The sequence below is a fragment of the Corvus kubaryi genome, unplaced genomic scaffold, assembly GCF_017639235.1.
Source record: "Corvus kubaryi isolate FWS band 111438036 unplaced genomic scaffold, C.kubaryi_AGA036_p1.0 37396, whole genome shotgun sequence".
In the NCBI taxonomy this organism is placed as follows: Eukaryota; Metazoa; Chordata; class Aves; order Passeriformes; family Corvidae; genus Corvus; species Corvus kubaryi.
Window position 1 is genome coordinate 6680228 of NW_024581135.1, and position 16079 is coordinate 6696306.

Here is a 16079-nt window from a genome sequence, read left to right on the forward strand (position 1 = left end):
AGGGAGAAGGAGAGGTGCAACACAGCTCACTGTGTAAAATAAATGGTGCTGCATTATGTGAAGCGGTTGAAGAGTCTGAGGGCAGCAAGGCTGGGTTGGAGTCATCACTCACCCAGCCAAACTTTGGGACAAGTACTTGGGACCCAGCTTGTGTGTATCTGTTATAAGGATACCTCACCTTTGCCAGTCCTCATTTGTATATAACCCACTGGGAAGATGGTGGTGCAATCAGTAATGCTGCATCCTCTTTCACTAGAGCTGAAATTCTCCTGCCTTTTTATTTACTTTGCTTCCCTGGCATCCTGCCTTCACTGACTGGTTCTAGTTTACATTTCTCTCCTTGCATGCAGGAACTAATAATCACTGAAGGTGACCAGAACAGTGCAAATGAATGCATTTAGATTAAAGATGATGCCTACCTGTTTTGGTTTTTGGGGATCTGTTTTATTCCACTATTTCCTAGTGGTGCTCATTTCATCTGAAAGATGAATCACTTGTTGATGGATTTAACAGTCTTCATTTTCTTCACAGGGGTGCTAAGCATCATCCCCCTTCAATCAAATAAAGTTTGAAGTTTAAATTGGATTCAGGAGGCATGAAAAGATGATGCCTTTAGAAGCTAATATATTAGATAGTCCTTGGGATTCTGCAGCATAAGACAAGGGTAAAAATAAGAGAGAGCTGAAAATACCCACAACTTGTTCTGTTTGAGGAGGCAACATTAAAAAGTTCAGTGTGTGGGGGTCCATGAATGTGTTGGGAGAGCCTCTGCTCTGCCACAGCTGCTTCAGGTCTGGAATTCAGGTATCAGAGGAAGCCAGATTAAGCCTGACTTTCTGATCATCTAATGCAACCTATGGCTAGAAATATTATGAGTGCCATCACATATGTCTCACAATGACACATTTTTTTTAGCTGGAAGCATAACTGATTTCAAAGATACTGGAGGGTGAATGTGGTTTTTTTCAAATTTGCTTGCTTTTTCTTTTTTTTTTAATAAAGCTTTTGCTTGATTCTCATCTGAAGGCATACTTGGTTTTTGGTTTTGTGTTAGTTCAATAATATTGTCCCCCCAAAAATCCACCTTTTTCCTTAAATCAGATCTTGATTTTCAATAACTTCATGGGGATGTTTCATTTTTATGAGCGGCTTTTAGGCCTCACTGGATCCTACAGGGCTGAGGTCCCTTTGCACTCCTTTGCATCTTCCTGCTGCCATCAGTGGCTGCTGGCTCTTGGAACAGAATTACTCCATGGAATCCTGAAAGTAGGTTAGGCTGAAGCTTTCACAAGCCTCCCTGGAGGGAGTTTCAGATGTGCAAATCCCAGTGAACTATCATCTCAGAGAAATGTCACTGAGACATCACATAGACAGGGCTGACTCCCTTTGCTTCCTCCCGGAAACTTTTGGAAATTGGAAAAGAATCAGCGGTGTCAAGAGAGGTCAGAGTGCACGTGTAAAGTGCTCCTGTATGCGCATCTCACCCAGTGCTGTTCCTAAAGTTTCCGCTGGGACAACGTGTTCTTTTTAGCTGGGCAATTAGAATATGAAACAAAAAAAAGGAGGTCATCTAAATAGGGCCCCTTTGTAATTTCTTACATAATACTGTGCATGGCAAGAATGACTTATTGACCCTACTTAGGGCACAGAGGGATGATAGACAGTTCATAATCCTTCCCAGGCAGGGACTGCTTTCAACTGCTTCGGTGGTGCTGTGTTTATCGAAAAAATGCTCTTTATATGTATGAGGAAAGTTAGTATGAGGAAAGTTAAGATTTTAAGTAAAGGCACATGAAAACTGGGAAGATTGTTTTCACTTTTGTGAGATTTCTATCAAATCAGTCTAATAGTAATGCAAATCATTGGAAAACTTTACAAGGTTTAAAATGGGCTTTGGTCTTGTCCTTGATATCCAGGAAAGCCTGTCACTTAAGCCTGTATCCTTGGAAAGGCTAAGGTATTCTAAATCCCACCTAAAACCTTACTTTCTGGATGCCAGCTGCACTATATTGTGTGAATATATTTCAAATTTTCTTCACACTGGTGAAGAATTAAGCCTTTTTTCACTTTTCAGTAGGTTTTATTTAAATTTACTTATAAATAGAAAAATTGTCACATTCTCAGGTTTGGGCTTGTTTAACACACCTGAAGACAAACTACAGAAGAAAAGCCACGAAATGATACATTTCCACAGCTAATTAAAAAATCTCTCTTCTTTTTTTTACCAAAGGAAGTATTTTATTAGAGAGAGTAGTGAAACCGTTTGATCACTGAACGTTTTTAGACTTTTCAGCTCATATCATGTTAGGATCTTCCTCCAACCAACCACACAAGGATTCAGTTGTTGCAAATGTGCAATGTAGTGTTGATACCCTTTTATCTCTACTTATCCTTTCAACCCTACCCTCAGTGTGTATGCACACATTCATGCAGGTCTCTTTCTGTGGAATCTAGAGAAATACTGAGGAAATACACTTTTACACATGAATTGTGTAGTGCCTCATCCTGCACAGACAAAATGATTTAATATCTCTTTGGTCAGTCATACAGAGCTACAGGTTTTAAATTTCCAGAATTTTTAGTCAACCAGGTTTGCAAAAACACTATCTGGTTTATCCAAATCCCCTCACTGTGATGTCCCCTGGTTCTCCCTGAGCTTCAAAAGAATGTTGTCCTCTTGGTACTCACTTTGTGATTTCCTATTTAACAAGTAAATGTCAGGGCCACTGGGGACTACAGTCCTGAAAAGCAGCATTCAAAAGGACAACCCGTGATGGTGCAGTGTCTCAGGTTTCCTTTTAACGGTTAGGAAGGGCACATTAACACCTGATAATAGAAAATCATTCTGTTTCACACTTCTGTTTGTAATTGTAGCAGGGATTCAGTCTACTTTTATTTATTTTTTTAAAATAATGCATGGGTATGGTCAGTGCAACACAAACCCCAGAAAATGCTTTAAAATACTTTTTTATAATTCAGCCCCACCAGCTTTGATGCATATTCCACCTGTCTGTAAATACAGACCGAAAACATAATTAATAGACTAAATTCTGACTGAATGTACTGAACCAAGTAGCAGTCAGCTGAGGGTTGGTCTGGCTGTTCTGGCTGAGGGCTTTGGAGTATTGAGACTTTTGGAAAAGGACGTGATCTTTCGCTGCAAGGTGCCTGAACAAAACACTAAGTTATTTTAGTAATCAATTCATCGTTTTCTGTGCTCTATTAGTACAGTGTACCAAGTAACATATTTTTATCTCCAGTACCTTTAAAAATAGTTTTGCTGCAGTTGAAAAGTTATTTTGCAGTTCCATAGTCAGAGGCTTTTCATTAGCACAGCTTCCTATGACATTAGTTTGTTCTGCATGTAGTTCAGTTATATTATGGAACATCACAGCAGTAAATATCTACTAGGTGTACAGGTTTTTGTAATCAGTCCCTGACAACATCTGTCAAAACAATATGGGAAAATCCTGGCTGGTGTTGTCATTACAGAATGGGACTGTTTGTTTACTCAATAGAAGAAATAAAGCATATTTAGAGAAGGCCAGAAGAGTCACTCTGGCTCAGTTACTGAGACTTCTAGCTTCCAGCTACAGGATATTTTGGTTCCAGCATTTCACACCAATAATAAACAATCTTTATGGGAACCATCAAATGATAAAAATGAGATCACAAATTGAGAGCCAGGCTATATATTTTTTGATCTGTTGTATGCTATAGTTTACATTAGGGTCAATCTCAAGACCGGAAAGAGGCCGGTTCTGTACCACAGCATTTCAAATAAATGTTTGCCAGCTATATGAGATACTGTCAATAATTCATCATTGTAATTCTTCCAAGATGGTCTGTTGATGCAAACTCTCAGAACACATGGTAATAATATGAGCATTTATGTGATTTACAGTTCTACAAAATGGCAAATAACTAGAAATTTCTTCCACTGAAAGTATGCATAGGCTCTTTGGATGTCAGTGTGTGTGACAGCTGCAGCATGTATAAATCCTGGTCAACTGTTTAAAGTGTTCTCTGTATATAAGTACATGTACTTATCCTGGCATCTTCATAGTCTGTTTCCAATATCTGAGTGACAGATTGTACTTTATCTAGTTGTGCAGTTTCTTATGTTTTTATTAACTCTTTAATCCCCTGATGTGTTCAGTGGTTACAACAGTATATCTTGGTCAGTAGAATTGGTAGAGCTCAAAATACAAATATTTCCCTATCATGCAGCATCTCCTGGGCCCATGAGCTTTTTCAGTAATCTTTGACAATATACTAGAAATTGTATTGCACAAAGTGGTTTAGAAAATTTTTGTGTGTGCTCTTGTTCAGAAAGAAACCAAGAAATGGTGACTCATGTGGTAATTTATTTTTGTGTCTTGAAAAAATTCAGGTGAGAGGCATTCTTTGATGGCAGCTGTGTAAGTGCCAGTAGCAGTGGGAAGAACTTCCTCATGTTTCAGCTGAATTCCCATCTGTGCACCAGCCTTGCTTCCAGAGCTGTTCAGGTCTGTATATGCAACAAAGGGCTGCCCAAACAACAAAGTGAAGTTGTTCCCACTTGTCCAAACCTTTCACCTTCATAGACTGGTCTTTCATCAGTGCATGTTAATTTTGAACTGGCATTTATCAGGCCCTGCACACAACCAGCCCATGAGTGTGTGGTTTGGAACATGATATTAGAAAATGTATTGACAGTGAAAGGAGTGAGGGCCACTGAGTTGTTTGGGTTTTTTTTTTCCTTTTTGTTTCTGGTATAGTCTGTAGGTAGAGCTGAGCCTAAATCCTCTTTTTGGCACCAGTATGGGAGCTGAGTGTTGTAGAGGCAGAGCACTGCCCTTTGAACTGGAAACTTGTGTGTTATAAGGATACCTAGCAGCTTGAAGCATTTTACAAAGGTAGGATTTCTATGGTGAAGGAAGCTCCACTCTTCTCAGGAGTATGTCCCCTGAATGCTATCATTCATACTTGAACAGGAATGAAAGAAGAGAAATGGGAGCAAGGGGCAATCTCTGGCACTCAGTTAAGGTAGGAGAGGTGGTGATACACTGGATTCCCTCTTGTTCTCTTCTCTTTAACCATATAGTCCCATGAAGACACTTTTATAGTGATTAGGTGAGTGACTGGAAGCCATAAATATAAATATTGGAGAGATTTGTGATGGTGCACAGCCAATCTTTGCAAAAGAGTTGCCTATTATAGGACTCTTTGGTGGGTACCAGTGGGGTTGCAATGTCAATACACTTCGATGAGTATAGAAGATAAATTTGGTTTTTGTATGAGGAAAGTTTAATAGCTTTATTTCTTTCATTAGAGTAAGGAATAAAACCAATGTGGAAAATTTTGGGGCACTTTGTGCAAGCACAGGACACTCTACTACACTGAATGATGTTCAGTGGGAGATCCCATAGCAGCCTTCTGTCTGGAAACCCACATGGATGTAACTTCATTTTAATGCAGGATAGCTGTGGCTGTGTGTGCCAGTTCATCTCTGTCCTACCATTCCCCATGGATTTTTCTTTCTCCAGTTCTTTTTACAGTTTCTCAGAAGTGCATGTGTATCACTGTGGACAGATAGAGTTCATGTATGTGACCGGCAGGGATGATTTTCCTCCTGGGAGCTGAGCTGAGTCACCCTGAACTGTGACAGGGAACAGGGGAGGAGGAGGGAGATCATTCCTGGAATGGGGAGAGGGATTGTGGCTGCTGACAGCTCCCTGTGCAGCTTTGGGCTCGGTGTAAAGAGAAGCCTCACCATTTCTACGGATTTGTCCTGAAACAAACTTGGGTTCGTATGCCCTCTGCAGTGTTCCATGACTGAAATGTCTGTCTGCTGTTCCCTGGAGGATGGGAACTATCATTCTGGAGTCTAAGATGGCACTGCATGATACAAGTCCAGCCACAAACAGCGTGAGGTTTGCCCTGCAGCTTTGGGTCTTGTTTGGGAATACTGTGGAGCACTTCTCCTTTGGTGGTGCTTGGTGTGGTGCAATTCATGGTACATGTACCCAAATCCCATGGAAGGTAATGGATTCCCATGGACATCAACAGTCATTCTGTCAGCTTTTAATTGTGGTGTTAAAACATGGACAAGAGGCAGTTTCGTGCCAGCATCTGTGACACAGAGACTCATGAGGCAAGAGCTGTACTCCCATGCAGGTCCTTGCCCAGCCCATCTTGCAGCATTTCCTGAAACTCTTGGTTGCAGCTCAGTTTTTTTGGAAGGAAGGAGATTTCGCCTAAGCAAATATGTCAATACATTCCTACGGCAAAGCTCTGCTAAATAAATCCATTATAATGTTGCTCAGTACAATTTATTGTAGTTTGTCAATATCTTGTTTTTAAATATGTTTTAGATAGCAGAAAAGTATAGGTTTTCTTTTGGGATTGTGGAGGGAAGAACAGTGAGGCTGAAGGCAAAAATCTTTTGGGCTACTTTGGGAAGGGTTGCAAAAACCCCTCAAGAACTGCACTTTAATGTGTATTAAAAATCCTCAGTGAAGCTGCCTTTAGGAAATGCTGTGATTTCATTTCAGTGATGTGCTAAGAAGAAAAACAGATTCTCTGAGCTGTTGTCTCAAGCTTTATATAGGTTGAAGGTTTACGTTCTGCCTGTGTTTTGATAAATTTTCCTTGCAGGCATAAGGTGTAGAAACTTTTAATTAAAGCTTAAATTCTAGAGCAAGGAGTAAGTGTTGTGGTAAGGTGCAGACACTTGGTCATTGTGTAATTCCCAGAAAAGATTTCTGTAAAGCTGAGATGGCTGGCTAAAGGGCTTGAGCTCTGACAGAAACTCAGATGGAAAGGATTCCAGGTGAACATCTTCTTTGGGAAGTGTCTCTGCTGCTGCCTTGCTCCCAACACTTGTGTTTTCCTCAAAAATGCTTCCAGAGTATGCCAGCTTGAGGACAACAGTTTTCTATTGGTATGTGTGAAAAATGAGTACTTCCTCGTTAGATGTGGCATTAATCATTCTGAGGTGAGTTCTTGGTATTTTCTGTAGAAACCAAGTGCCACCCAGGCAAGCCAGGACATGTGGAACAGCAAAGTCAGAATGGGAGCTGCGCTACTTCACCGCTGCTTTGGCTTTGTTTGGGACAAGTGCATTTCTAGTTCATAGCACCAAACACCACCATTCCCCATGGAAGCAGGGCTATTCTTGTAGGTGTACAAGGCATGACGATACCATTATTCTGAGTAAATTAAAACCATGTTGGCTTGAGTGCCTTGGTGTCAGACAGCCCCGCTCCAGCACACATGGGGCATCTCATCCTAAGCAGCTGCTTGGGTAATGAGCAACTGTGGTTTCAGGTCCTGACACCAAACATTTCTGAACTAAACCAACTCTGTGGGGATGATCTAGTGGAGCAGAGACCTGAAATCACTTAATGTCCCCGTATGGTTTGACTCTCCACTTGAATTAGGGAGAATTATGCCTGAATAGCTAAAATCAACATCCTTCCTTCTCTTTCTTGAAAAGTGATAGTAGGATTTTAATAACTACAGAGAGCCTGAGTATGTAGACTAATTTGCAAGATGCATATAAAATGTATGTAAACTTCAAGGGAGTTGATGGACATTGTCACTTGCTGGGTTTGTCCTTCTAGGGGATAAAATCAAATGGCTGCATATGTATTTAAAAAATTATTGTGGCTGCAGGGAAAATATTGGAGCAATGAGGACATTTTCACTAACTTAGAGATTAGAGAGGCGTTTTTGGCAGGAAGAAAATGTAGTTTGCTTGTAGCACCTGCATAAACTTGCATGTCTATGATCTTGCAGTTTTTACAGCCTGTGGTGTCTATTATCTCCTTGATATACTCGCAAAATTCATATGATGTTCTTCTGGAAGTTCTGCTGGGTGGAGAGGAAATACAGTGCCTAGTACAAACAGTTCCTTGTGAATGCTACATTCCTACATTTATCTGTCATGTAGAAAAAAATGCAACTTATTTAGCACAGTTTCTGACAGTAATAATTAAATATTTTTTAAAATCATACCATGTAATAGTAAACCAGCTCCTATCATTATATTTACCATTTCTGGTACATAGCGCCCATTTGATTACAGTGGCATTTACTCTTTATCTTGCCAACTATCTGGTCATTGAATACTTCTGAGGAGAGGAGAGGAGAGGAGAGGAGAGGAGAGGAGAGGAGAGGAGAGGAGAGGAGAGGAGAGGAGAGGAGAGGAGAGAAGATACCAAGATTTTTTACATTTATATCATTATATTTTAGTAACATTCAGTTTAGTCCTGGTTGTAAATTTCTCTTTTGTAATGCATTTGGGTAACTTAATTCTGTCTTAATCTGTCTCAGTATGATGGTCAGGATGCTGAGTTTGGTAAAAATTTTCAGGTATGTTGGGCAGCAGCTGGAAACCACAGTTAGTGAACAGTCCTATTGGATTCATCAGAGGTGCTGAGATTTATTACAGGAGGTTCCCAGTGCTGCAAGTGGAGAAAGAGAAAAAGCTGAACTGAAAAGTTGTGTCATCATTTGCCCAGAATTGTTAAATACTCAGTGCAAACTTCTAATGACCAAGTAAAAGTTCAAAAATTACTGTAGGCATTTCAAGCATTCATGACCTGACTTTTCCAGGGGTAATGGTAACCCTGGAGGTCCTACTTGGTGAATAAGCTATAGTATTAATCTGTGAATATTTGTAAATAAAGTTTTTAATTGCTGTCATTTTGTGTAAAAGCTTCTGAAAGTCATAAGCCCTAAAAATAGAAACCTGGCTTTAGGGTATTGTCTACAAAATTAGCAGTAAATCACTACAAAATAGCTATTCTACCCCACTTCTCAGTGCAGATATTTCTAATGTTACACAGTAAGGTTGCACAGAGTGACAGCTGTCCTGTCCTGTCTTATTTTGCAGCAAAACTTTCATGGAGACCAACCTAAAGACTGTCTAGCTCAATATAATTACTCTAATTTCTCTAATTTGCAACTACACTAAGGTGAAATGCTGACCCTGCAATGGGAATGAGAAAAGTCTTTTAGAGTAAGCATTTTTTCAATACAGTGGAATACCCAAGTTTCCTATAGAATAAGAATGACTATTATGTTGATATTGTTTTAGGTAATTACAGTTAGATTATATCATAAAAGCACACATCAGTGTTACAGTTCTGGCTGAAATCCTGATATTTTAAAATCCTTTGAGTGGAAGAAAGTCCTAGGTATTAATTGGGCCTCATTACAGAAACAAAAAGAGATCCTGATATGACCTAAGGCTGTATAACAATAATTTCCATCTGTTAAAAGACATGTGCCAAAGCCAGAGCACAGCAGAAATTTTTCTTGTCCGAACTTCTGGGATGTTTGGAAGAGTTCTGAAATGAAATGCAGACAATGAGCACAATGGGCCTTATTTAAAATTCTTTGAAATTGTCCATTTACCTGTGGCATCACATAAACAATACCGACAGATAACACCCACTCATACAGAGTAAGATACATTTCTGCATGCTGGGAACTACTGTATCTCTAATTTTGGAGGGATAAGGAAGCAACAACAGGGCAGGGCAGACATCAGAGAAGCTGCTGCAGGTGTCTGCCATGACTGACCTCTAGGTCAACACACAAGACTTGAACCAAACTCTTCAGCAAAGCAACCTAGAACATAAAGTAGAGCAAGAATATCTGAGTTAAAATTGTAAAGGCTTCATATTTTCAGGATATTCCAAATACTGTAAGCAAATGGTTCTGGCTAGTGGCAGCTAATCTCTGTTATTAATACATGTGTATCTATGAGCGTGTGACAGCTGAGTGTATGGCACTCAGCCTTTGAAAACTGGTTGGGTTGCTCACCTGAATTGCTAATATTATTTGAAATCAAGGAAACATGGAGCAGATCCCAGCAGTGTTGGTCAATGTGCACTTGGATTTCTTGATCCTTTGCAGGCAAAGGGCAGTGAAATGGCCTGAGCCTTAGTCCTTCATTTGATCAGAAAGCAAGGGTGAGTCTTGTTCATGCTGCCTCAGACCATTTCAAAGGTGGTACTCAACCTCAGAGTGGCTTTTGTTCTTTCAGTTAAAAATGGTGTTCTAGGATGAATCAAATGAGCTCACACCACGACTAGGAAAGCCTTTTCAGGTTGTGACTTACACTGTGAACATAAAGAATTTTTCTGCCTTTTTCTGAAAGCAAAATGAACACTTTTAATACTTCTGTGGTTGTAGGGCAGTGTCATGTGGAGACACTGAGCTGGCTCTGAACCTGCTGGCTGGGCTGGGGCAGGACTGTAATGCTCCCTTAGGCCTCTGCCAAGCGTATTTCCTGTGCTGGGCTCCAGGCAGGGAACTAACGTGGCCAAGTTGCTTTCCAGAACCAAAGTAACATTTAAAGCTGCTTCAAATATCTCTTCAAGGCATTGCACAGTGCTGTATGAATACACCCAGCACCAGCACCACCACGCACTTTCCATAGCCACATATGTTGGCACAAGGGAAATGGAAAATGCAGCTCCATTGTCTTGATAGTATGCTACAAGAATTTATCATGTCTAATTCCAGATGAGCAAAAATTTATCACAGATTTACTGTTTTCTGTTAGTCATGTTTGTGTTTATACTAACTTCACTGAGCCAAATTTGGATCATGGGATTAAAGTAAACAGGGAATGACATATATGCAGGGACCTGTTGAAGGATTTGAGAAAAGTTCCATGAAAAAAGAGGCAAAAAGTTGGACAGTTATTTTATTTCATTCTAATTCATATGGAAGTCAGCATCATCTGATTTTATTTCCTTATTGCAGTTATTTCTTTTAATCATGGATTCCCATTAAAACAGCTCTTTGACAACAAAATTAGTCAGTCATTTAATTTTAATGTGTGGCATTAAGTAAGCTGGGTGGCAAATTGTCTTCTCAAACAGATTGACTTATTTTACCTGTGGGAAAGGAACAGCTGAACAGCTAGGAGGGAAATCTGCCAGTTCGGAAAATTTATTGTAACTTCCACAGCAGCGACAGAAATGTTTGGTTTTGAATGCTAGTTTGCTTTTGATGTTTTAATCTAACTGAAGTCTTTATCGTACCATTTGAAATTATCCTCAGGGTTTGAGGCTATCACTGAAACTTGCAAAAGTAATTGATACTTATTCTGTGTTGTTCAATGTGTTTATATGACTACAAGATGAGTTTTTCCTCTCTTTATAGCACGCAGTAAAATCTTCAGCATTGTATGGAGAAGGCAGTGTGGTAAACCAGAACAGCTTTTGTTTGATATACCTGTCCTGTTCTATCCAGAGGAATAGGATGGAGGCTTTATTTTTCTTGCAGGAAGACTAGGAAACCTTTCTCCTCACAAAAATAATTTTGTGCTTTTCCGTCATCCTTTTTACAGATACACTTTGGTCTCTTCTCCTGGGAAATGTCCTGGTAGCTGTTACGAGTCGTTGTATTTCACAGATTTAAAGTAATTGCAGCATGTGGTTGAAATCCTAGTGTGTTTATAACTGCTTTCTACAACAACCCAGGATTTTTTCAAGAGGAGAGCTGAGAGGCCTGAGGACTTGCACTGAGTTACTTTTGAGTAAGACTTCATGGTATTGTCCAGGGCTCCACTGACAGTGCTGGGAGCAGTAATTCCTAGACTTTAATCTGTTGGTGTCTTTTCTTGGGCTTTAAGCAAACTGCTTAATCCTTGAATATTTTACCTGTGACATGGATCAACTTTCTGCAGATTTTACAGATGCTAAGAGACCAGAATACTGGCAATGCATTTCAGATAGCCTCTTCTTGACAACAGTCATTCATTAAAATGAGAGGGTTTTTATCAATTTATATTGTGTGTCATAGTATGGAATTATATGGTATTAAAACCAGGCATGTTGGTACAGCTCTCATTCACTAAGTCATCTGCTGGAAGCAATTCTTACCTGCCCTGCTTTGAAGATGGAATGGAAAGACCCAAAGAGAACTTTAAATTATAGTAACATATCTCACACTGGTTTGCGACTCTTGTTTTCTTACTTTGGGACAGGATGGTGCTGACTGCCATATCACTCTGGATACACGTGGCCTAGTGCGGTTGGAACCCATGGTGACACTGATGTCTTGTTTCCACAGGCCTCATTTTGGCCAGTAGAACTGATTAACAGCATCTTTATGTGCATGTGTGTGTGCATGTTTGGCAAACAGTGAGGGATAGGACAGATCGGCTTGTTACTAGGTCCTCAACAAGCCATCAATGGAACACATGAAGAGAGATGGCAGGGAAGATTTGTTCACTCCTCTCTCTGTGACAGGGGCAGGAATTGACCTTTTCGTGTATTTTCTCTCTGGTGAGTGTAGAAATAGCAGTAGCTGCACCCCACGAAAAGAGCTTCATATGGCAAGCACAAGAGCAAAGAGTAAAAAACCCTGCCAAGGGAAAATGTAGCCTGTCCAAATCAGTTCATTACTTATTTTCCCTCCACAAGCAGCACTACATAGGAAAAAAGTAGAGACAGATTATCATTTAGAGTGAAAAGGTGGAGGTGGTTTATGAATGGCTGAGAGGTAGATGACAGCTTTTCATTTTTGAGGTATCCCTGTGAGAACTCCTTTTTAATACTGCGTTATCACATTTGGTGTTAGTAGTGCCATGTGTTCATTTATTCGAGGGAATTACTCGGAACTGCTCGTTATGTTGTGGATTTGCATAATATGTTTAAAGGCAATTTAGATAAAATTTATTTCAGATTTATGGAATCTTCTCTGAAGAATTTTTTCTCTCAATAATCTGATGTGCTGTTACCTCTGTGACACACAGTGTAAGGCTAGAGCTTCCAGCCAGATTCTTATCTCCATCTGGTGTGTGCACATGGGAGGACAGTTTATAAAGCCATCTGAAATAAATAAATTGTATTCCTTATTTGATCTGAATGCCATCTCCTGTAACAAAGAGGGAGCTATGAAATCCAGGAAATCCTATGACTGAGGGATGAAGAATGCTGTTCTAGTGCTTACTCTCAGTTTGGGAAGACAGTCTTTCCTTTGAGGTGTTAGGTGTCAGGATGAAGCAGGACAAGGTTAAGCATGGAGTCAAGAGCTCAGGGCTGTAGGGCTGGCAATCTCTGGGCAAAAATCTCTGCTCTGACATGCACAAAAATGCGGCTGATTACTCCAATCCAACGGCCAGTTCATTGATTAAAAGGGTGAATGGGCTTCCATCCAGGAGTGCAGCAGGAAAACAAACAGCTAGGCTGAAAAACAAGACTATTTAACCATCTGAAAGAGTGTGGGGCCATCCCAGCTGCTGCAGAACCTGTCACGACTTGGCTGCCAAGAAGCCAGATGCTTGCATCAGAGGAATGTGTGTTTCACAAGCCGATACCTCTGCTTGCTGACACACAGCGACATGTCCGAAGAGGCAGCAGGAGAGTGCAAATTAGTCAGCCTTCCCATTAGGTACCAGCCCTGCTGGATCACTGACACCTGTATTTCATCAGAAATAGATTATGGCAATAACCTTCTCCTCATAATAGAGACCACTTTCTGTATCCAGCAGGGGACCCCTGTCCATATGTGAAGTTAAACACTGCAGAACTGATTTAATGATTGGATCCACTGGAATCTAAATTTTCAGAAGCTTACTCGTGTGATTACGGACATACAAAAGCCCTTGAACACAGATTGGTTTAGGACCTGCTCCAGAATCCACTAATGCCATTGATTTCAATTAATTCTGGATAAGGTCATTGGTAGGTGAATCAATTGTTTGATTCCAGAAACAACAGGAAAGGCAAAGAAGGAATAATGACTTAAACTATGGAACAGAGGAGAGCCAGTCCTACGTACTTATATTTTGTAATCATATTTACAATATTTCTGAGCTCCCCTGTAATTCAAAAATCCAGCTTCTGCCTACTTCTTCCAGTTTCAAGTGGCAAACACTCAAAGCAAACTTTTATGATTTGCTTAATATCATATTTTACAATGAGGCAATTTGTAGTGAAAGGCAATGTCCTTTAAAGACATCCCATCAATTTTCTCCGATGAATGCTTTTCATAGAATTCTACTGAAGCAAAAATTATGGAACTGAAAAAGATTTAGAAATTGATTGCAAATCACTGCTATGGCAGGAACAACCGTATATGCTCATTTTAGCTCTCAGCTCATCTGAAAAGGCTAGATTAAACATTTCATTTTAGACTTTCTTTTTCCCATGTGTCAGAATCGAGTGTCAAGGCTTCATCCTGACACTTAAGGACAGGATTTCCCATTGTGTGGGATGTGAGTTCAAGCAAATATTTCCATATAGAGGTGCTCTTCCAGGAAGTAGAATATAATATCTTTTAAGCTGTTGGAGTGACAGGTACTGAGGAGCACATAGGTTTTACAGAAGCTGTCTGGGAGCTCTTGGAGAGAGCAACATAGCAGTGCCAGGCATGGAGAACACAATTGGAAAGGACAAACCAGACTGATGGTATCCCCAGCCCTGCACGTAGCAGAATGGCCAATGTGAACACAGTTATTTTTGTTATATGTTATTTGTTGCTTTCTCTGAAGTTTAAATTCATAAATATGACAGAAGAGAGAGCTATTGTTTGTTCCAGCAGTAAAACCTGCCTTTGCTAAGGACCTTTTCCATATTCTTGACATGCAGGGGAGGTAAAAAGCTTTGAAAAATCACCTAGCAAGGTTAAAAATCAAATTATCTTTGTGATCAAAAGCTCACCAGCCTGATCAAACTGCTTCAGCTGAAGGCCAGTTTTTGACAGTGAGTATCTGAGGAGATTCATACACTGCCCTCACACCTTCCTTTTATTCTCTCCACTTATTTCAACTTGTCAGTTATTTATTTTCTTGGCCAGTTACCCCAGGAAAGTGTTTACTGTGTTAACTTGTGACACCTCACATCCTTGTAGGTATATGTTTTGTAAGACATACTTAACTGTGTTGGCAAAAGTGAGCATAATAGTAATTTTCAAACAACATTTTGCTCTTCAGTACCCTGGAGAAATTTCCATGATATTTTAGAACCAGCTCAACATTTCCAACCATGTGCAACTCCAAGGAGAGCAAATTCTCCAGTCTACAATTTGTTTAACTTTATTTTTTTTTTAATTTGTACTCTAGTGATCTGATATTTACCATGGGATAAAAATGTAACAGTTCAGGATTTTATATTCTATTAAAATCTGTTGGGATTTTAACGTCCTGCAGTTTCGCCCTAGACTAAACTGCTCTTCAGCCTGTGCTTGCCCCAGCAGTAGTTAGAGAGTAAAACAAGGCTTTTACATGGGCTGTCTGGCTGAAGCTGTACTGAACCACACAGGACTGTCAGCACAGTGAGACATCCCTTGGGGAAAATGCTCTTAGCTCTTCCCACCTGCCTTTTAACTCTTCAGGCTGTGGGGCTGATCACCTCTGCTGCAGCTTTAGGGGTCTGTAATGAGACAAAATCTTGAGACCCCTGGGTCCAAGCTGTTTTCTGCTCCTGAGCTGGTGAGAAGTGAACAAACACATCACAAGTGCAGGGATTCCTGCATACTTCAGTAAAGATGCAGTTTAGGTGACTCAATCCCAGCCAACTATTGCATTTCCCGAGATGTCCTTATTTTGGCTTCTTCAGTGAGGAGAAACGCTCTAAATTAGTAAAAAAGTAAAGTCAAATGTGGACAGTGAACCTGAAATAGTATGGATTTTGTGTTAGTGTGAGACATGGGGTCTTTGAGAGATCCTGGCCATACTGCAAGAAGTTAATTGACAAGCTTTCCTAATATCTGTGTGTACTTCGATCAATTTGTTATGTCTCATCTTACCTGTCTGCTCATCAAAAATGAGGCAGTACAAAGCTGAATTATTTCCTCAGGTACAAGAATCAGTTCAGCCTACTGCACTTCAGGCCAGGAGCAATGACTGTAGCTCATGACTTTGCCTTCTTTATCTTTTCACTCAACCTGCAGCTAGTCAGTGTCTGAATTCTGCTGTTAATTTTGTTCTAGCAGAAGCCATGGCATTCCTGCCAAAAATAAGTTGTATCTGCACAGCCAGCAGCTATATCTTATGATGACTTAGAATAGAAATTAGATGGATAAGTGCACTGACAGAGTGAGCTAATGGCCACTCCCTTAATAAGTGC

General features: G+C 40.2%; 1 protein-coding gene across 1 annotated transcript in view; it reads left to right on the plus strand.

Moving 5' to 3' along the window:
• The window catches only part of NCKAP5 (NCK associated protein 5), a 380196-nt gene that overhangs the window by 8127 nt on the left and 355990 nt on the right, over window positions 1–16079 (plus strand). Inside the window, exon 2 of the mRNA XM_042040728.1 lies at window positions 4394–4508. The gene's annotated coding sequence lies outside the window, so the exon portion shown is untranslated. The remainder of the gene's footprint in view (window positions 1–4393; window positions 4509–16079) is intronic.